This window comes from Physeter macrocephalus, chromosome 14 (genome assembly GCF_002837175.3).
Source record: "Physeter macrocephalus isolate SW-GA chromosome 14, ASM283717v5, whole genome shotgun sequence".
Lineage (NCBI taxonomy): Eukaryota > Metazoa > Chordata > Mammalia > Artiodactyla > Physeteridae > Physeter > Physeter macrocephalus.
In genome coordinates this window covers 3,357,972-3,363,971 of record NC_041227.1, presented here as the reverse complement: position 1 = coordinate 3,363,971, position 6,000 = coordinate 3,357,972, and the positions used below count along the sequence as shown (strand labels likewise).

At 47.9% G+C, this 6,000-nt stretch overlaps 1 non-coding gene across 1 annotated transcript; it reads right to left on the bottom strand.

Moving 5' to 3' along the window:
* Window positions 1-4,519: 4,519 nt before the first annotated feature.
* TRNAW-CCA (transfer RNA tryptophan (anticodon CCA)) lies at window positions 4,520-4,592 on the bottom strand. The gene has a single exon. It is a non-coding gene; the product is annotated as a tRNA-Trp (tRNA).
* Between the last annotated feature and the right edge of the window lie 1,408 nt (window positions 4,593-6,000).

Genomic DNA, 6,000 nt, shown 5'->3' with positions numbered 1-6,000 from the left:
AAAAAAAAAAAAAAAAAAAAAGAAAGGCCAGGCAGGGAGCAGGGAGGGGAGAGTTGAGATGAGAATGCCTGGGACAGAGGGACCGAAGAGTGAGTGGAGGAGAGGGCCTGCTGGACAGGCCGGGCTGCAGGTGCGCCCACAGCCAGGAGGACTGGCCGTCGCCCGCAGGCTCTGGGTGTGTCCCAGGCGTCCCCCCCCGGCATGAGCTCCGGGTCCCAGCCCGCGTTGCTGCGTCTCGCACGGCTGCTGCTGCGGGTGAGCAGGGATGGGTACCCACAAGCTGGCGTGTGGGATCTATCTGCCAGGTGCCAGGAACTGAGAGCACAGCTCCAGCTGGCTCTGCCCCTTCGAGGATAAGGGGTCGGGGGTGGACGGCGTGCGATCGGCTGCAGCTGAGAGCGAGGGGGCTGGGAACTTTAGTACAGGGGAGGGAAAGGATTTTCCAGAATTTATACAAAGGAGGGGTTTAGGGCCATGATCTGTTTGGGAGAGTAGTGGGAACAGGCTAAGGGGACTCGCCTTACAACCGGTGTATTTAGTACACACACTTTTAGATTTATATCAACACATTTCCTAAGGATACGTCTATTCACCTTACATAAGGCTGAGAAAATCTCAACTGAGCATGTCAAAGACGGTTTGAGCAAACCGATGGGGGTGGGAAAGCTAAATCTCCCTGTCCCCCACCAGTTGCCTCGGCTCAACTGGGAAACAAACAGTAGAATCAAGGTGAGAAAAGTATGGGCTTGTTCTGTTTGTACTTACAGTGGACGGAGTTAACGCTGCTGCATATGCTTGTGGGTCACGACCCGCTTAGTCACTTTCCTCAGAGCGGGAGGGAGAGCCGTGGGACTCTCGCGTTGGTGCTGAGCTCCTCCTTATAAACCCGGCCGAGGGCAGAGGCCCTGCAGTGGGCCGGGGTCAACATGCTGGGCCTGCGCTGGGTCACTGGGGTGTGGCCTGGGCATCCGGGTTTTAAAGGTTTTAACTTCACCTTGTTAAGCCTCATTTCCTCCACCTGAAAATGGAGCTGATGCTTGTCCTTATCTGTGGGAGTCAATGAGGTAATACAGAGAACCTGCATCTTTCAGTTTTCGCAGCCCGGGTGAAATGGTTGCTCTGTTTACTCAGGGCCGGGGCTGCTACTACTGACTGGCTGCTCGTTCTGGGCCAGGTGCTTTCATAGCCACTGGGGTGTAACGGTAAACAAAAGGGCAAACAAAAAGTCCCCAGCCCTCTAGCCAGCTCTGCTTCCGAATTTCCCTGCCTTCTTTGGCACCCTTTGCTTGGTGTTCGGAGGACTTTCTTGGTTACTTTTTAACGTGGAAGAACCTTTTTTATAAATTTACTTTATTTACTTTTGGGCTGTGTTGGGTCTCATTGCTGCGTGTGGGCTTTCTCTAGTTGCGGCGAGCCGGGGCTACTCTTCGTTGCAGCGCGCAAGCTTCTCATTGCGGTGGCGTCTCTTGTTGCGGAGCACGGGCTCTAGGCGCGCGGGCTCAGTAGTTGCGGCCCGCAGGCTCTAGAGCGCAGGCTCGGTAGTTGTGGCGCAGGGGCTTAGTTGCTCCACGGCCATGTGGGATCTTCCCGGACCCGGGCTTGAACCTTGGTTCCCTGCATTGGCAGGCGGATTCTTAACCACTGCGCCACCAGGGAAGCCCTCTTGGTTACTTTTTGCCATGAGGAGTTGTGTGTTCCGGTAGAATCCTGTTTTAGTAGCCCATGTTCGCCTGGATTTGAATACATCACAAATCAAACCCTGTCCCCATCTTTGTCTTGCTCCTGCCCTCACAGAGGTGTATTTTTCTCCTTTCTGTTGTGTTAGCACAGAGCCCGGGCAGGTCGATTCACGTCGGAGGGTGTGGTGGGTTGGCTGGGCAGTAGGACTGGACTGTGGGTAGCAATTCCGTGTTTGTTGAAAGCAGCTGTATATAGATTCCAGGGGATCGAGGCCAAGGGAGAGAATGGGATGCAGCAGGATTCAGAGGTTTTGAGCAATCCGCACTCTGGACCCTTAACTGGCGAGGACCTTTGCGCCTGGGAGGTGCCCAGTTATTTGCGGAGCGGGCTGTAAGTAACCTATTCCTTCCCACCCCTACCTTTTCCTCCCACATTGGCTTCTGACCAGCTCTGACATGCAAACCAGGCACCCCCTCCTCCTCCTCTGATCCAGATTTAAAACTGGCACCCATTCTGCTGAAGGGCTGCAATGTCTACGACAGTTTTCTCCCCAAATCCCCCACCTTTGCTTTGCCATCCTGCCATGAAGCAAAGGACAAAGCTGTGACTCTGCTGCAGGTCTTTGTCCCAGCTTCCACGACAAGCCACAGAATCAGGGTCTTGCTCCCCTATTTGCCATGTCCAGTCCTGAGAGCCTGCACATCCTCAGCTTTGGGCTGTGGCAGCTTCCAGGACCCAAGAGGAGGGAGGGCTTGAGAAAGAAGTTAGTGCACAAAGTCTGTTATGGTTGGTTGTTGTTTTTAATCTGGGAAATTCTGAGTCGAGTTATCCTTGAAAAGTTTGTTAGCATTTACGCTCTGCCTGATTAACTCACTCAACCCCTTCATTCAAGAACAACAGAGTTGGCGGACTGCAGGAGGTGAGGGATCATACGGTCAGAGGTGACGCTGAGCTCTCAGCAGGGGACAGAGTGGCTGGTCTCTGTCCTAAGAGCCCTGAGAACCCCATTTTCTGTTGCTCCATGCCAAATCGCACCTGTAAAGGATCAGCCAAGCTTCCATATGCAGAGAATGTGATTGGACCCGTGTGCTAGTCTCCAAGGGCTGCTATTACAAAGGACAAACTAGGTGGCTGAAAGCAACGGAAATGTACAGCATGGCGACTCTAGTTAATAATTCCAAATCGCATATTTGAAACTTGCCAAGAGAGTAGATCTTAAAAGTTCTCATCACAAGAAAAAAAAATCTGTTACCATAAATGGTGACAGATATTAAGTAGACTTATTGCGGCGATCATTTTGAAATACATACAAATATTGATTGAATTACTGTGTTGTGCTCATGAAACTAATATAATGGTGCATGTCAATGATACCTCAATAAAAAAAATTGTTCTTGAATTCAAGTTTGCTGTAAAACATATTTTCAGGAAAGAATTATTTCCATATAGGTCTCTTAGTTCTTTAGGACCTTCTGTAGACACAAAGCCTTCATTTACTGAGATAACTTCTCCCCAGAGGTGCCACAGCTACCCCGCCTGGCCTGCACAATGCCAGTGACATGCCCTCAAGTCAGCAGAAGCTATCATGTGATGGGCAGGCTGGACCTTACAGCGACCCCCCACCTGCCACACTCCCATGAAATAGGTGGAGAGTGCAGCTGGAGATGTGCTTTGAGAAAGTTTTCTCCCCAGTCGCGTTATAGAAAGCATTATGTAAATCTTTTGAATGGCACCCTCTTTGGACAAACAGCCTAAAACTGGCAGGAATGGGAAATATAATAAGCGTACTTACAAGAATCATTTCGACAAATATAACTGTTTCCAGTCTTCCTGCCTCACCAGTCGAGACAGTGCAAATGAATTCCAGGTGGTGCATAAAGAGAGGAGAACAACACACATGTGCACAGGAGGATGTGAGATTTCAGGTGTCTCTGGGCAAAGAAATACACTGTTTCAGACCCCCTTTCCAGCGCTCCAGCCGGCTCCTATTGACTGTTGGCTGTGCTGTTTATGTGCCATCATAGGAAAATGAAACTAGAGCTTTCCTGTTGAAAGGGCCCTTAAAGACACATCGCTTCACACCCTTGCTCACAGAAGGGGAAACTGAGGCCAGAGAGGAGACAAAACCTTAATGTATTCTTTGTTCATGACCTGGGCCACCCGGAAATACACCTCTCTTAGAAATGGAATGAATTTCTTCATTCTGTTGCAAGACCTGCAGTTTTCTCCATTTTAAAATTCCACATGCGGTTAGGCCCTTAATGTAAAATTAACAACATTAATCAAGAAGCATTTGTTGTCTGAATAAGTCCATGTTTGAGATTTTGGAAAGAGTTTAAAAAAAATTCTTTGCCTTTAGGGAGAAAGAAATAGAGTCTGTGGCAGGAAACAAATACGTTTATATTTGACATTAACAAAACCAGATGACCCCACGATGTACCCCGCTCGACGGAAGGGTGGCCGACCACAAGAAATGAAGATTTGGAGAATGTTTCTTTATTTTCTATGAAGCTGTTATTTACTACACAGTCCTTTATGCTGCGACAAGCTTTTGGGTGAGGACAGATCCTTAGAGTGGGGGGGCGACCACAACAAGGGGTGTTGGGCAGGCTCTAGGTGGGCTGGTGATCACTTACTCTGTCCCGGGAGAGCTGAGGTATAAATCCTAGAGGAGCGGCTATCAAACCTCTTGCTCTCAGGAGGCCTTTCCACTCGCAAACTTTATGCAGAACCCAAAGAACCGTTGCTTATGTGGTTATATTTGCTGATGCTTACCATGTTAGAAATTAAGACTGGGAATTATTTTTTTGGCCACGCCATGTGGCTTGTGGGATCCTAGTTCCCTGACCAGGGATCGAACCTGGGCCTCCTGCAGTGGAAGCACGGAGTCCTAACCACTGGACCGCCAGGGAATTCCCAAGACTGGGAAATTTAAATGTATTTCTCAATTCATTAAAGTTAATCATAAATCCATTACATGTTAATACAAATCACACGTGTCTATGAAAAATAAACATATTTTTCAAAATTCCATTCAGTTTGAAGAATTGGCACTATTTTACGTTTTTCTGCAAATCTCTTGGCTGTCCGGCTTAAAAGCAGACGGCTGGATTCTCCTCTCTGATTCCGAATTCAGTCTGTCGTAAATGTTGTTTGGTTAAAGTATGTGAAGCGATTCTGGCCTCACATAGGTATATATGGAAAGGGAGGACTATTTTAATAGCCTGGAACAGATAATTGTGGGTATTCTTTTTGACATCACACCAAAATTTGACAAGTGGTCCTTTTTTAACAGTTACTTGCAATGTGGAATCTGAAAGCATATTGGTGAACTTTCCTTACTCTGTTCCATTAAAACCATCTGTGTCTCTTGCATCGCAAATGACTCTCACCTGCACATGATTTTGGACCGTGATGTCTTAATCGGTAGGAGCCTCAGCCCTCTGAGCAACGAAGACCTTCCACGTGTTGACACATTTCATTCTACGAAATCAAAAAATCACATTCGTCAATCTGTCCACCGGTATCAGCAGAAAAATCTTTACCTGTTGGGAAGCTGTCAAGCTCGGAGTAGCAGACACAAATTTTCCAAAAGTCTCATTTTTGCTTGAGAGCTTAAATTTTATTGTCGGCAACATGACTGTCCATTGTTTTTCTCGAAGTGACGGGCTGACTCTGTTCATGACCAAAGACCCGGCTGTCAAGCACCTGATCCCGAACAGCCAATGGTCAGTCAGTCATTCTTTTGAGGAAGATGCTGCTTCATAAAAAAGGGGCCTGTGCAGCTGTCAACTCTGATAATCACAAACATGCTCTTCTTTGAGACAAACCTTCTACACTGATGGGCAGCCCTGAGCTTCGTGCATACTTCCCACGTAGACACAGAGTGCTTAAAAGGTAGACATGCAGGTGTGGCAATGGGATAAATTAATAACATTTCCTGCCTCGCCCATCCTCAAGTGATTTCAATAACTGAGTGAATTCACCAATCACATCATTCTGAAACGAGACTGGCTTTTTTTCTTTTCCTTCCTCCCCGCCTTCCTTCGTCTTTCCTGCACGTGCAAGGTGGTGAAGAATGCACGACTACCAGAGGAATTTGTGCCACGGCCTCCACTGGCGCTGAGGGATCAGCAGTTTTGTCACCAACCAACCTTTGGTACCATCAGTGCAAATGTCACACCGCAAAACGGACAAATAGCGTCTCAGATTATTATGAACGTGTTTGGTCTTGTGGAGTCTCTGATAGGGTCAGGGGCCGCAGTGAACCAAAGTGAAAAGCAGGGTCCAGAAAAATTTTCTATGTGCATATGGATGTTT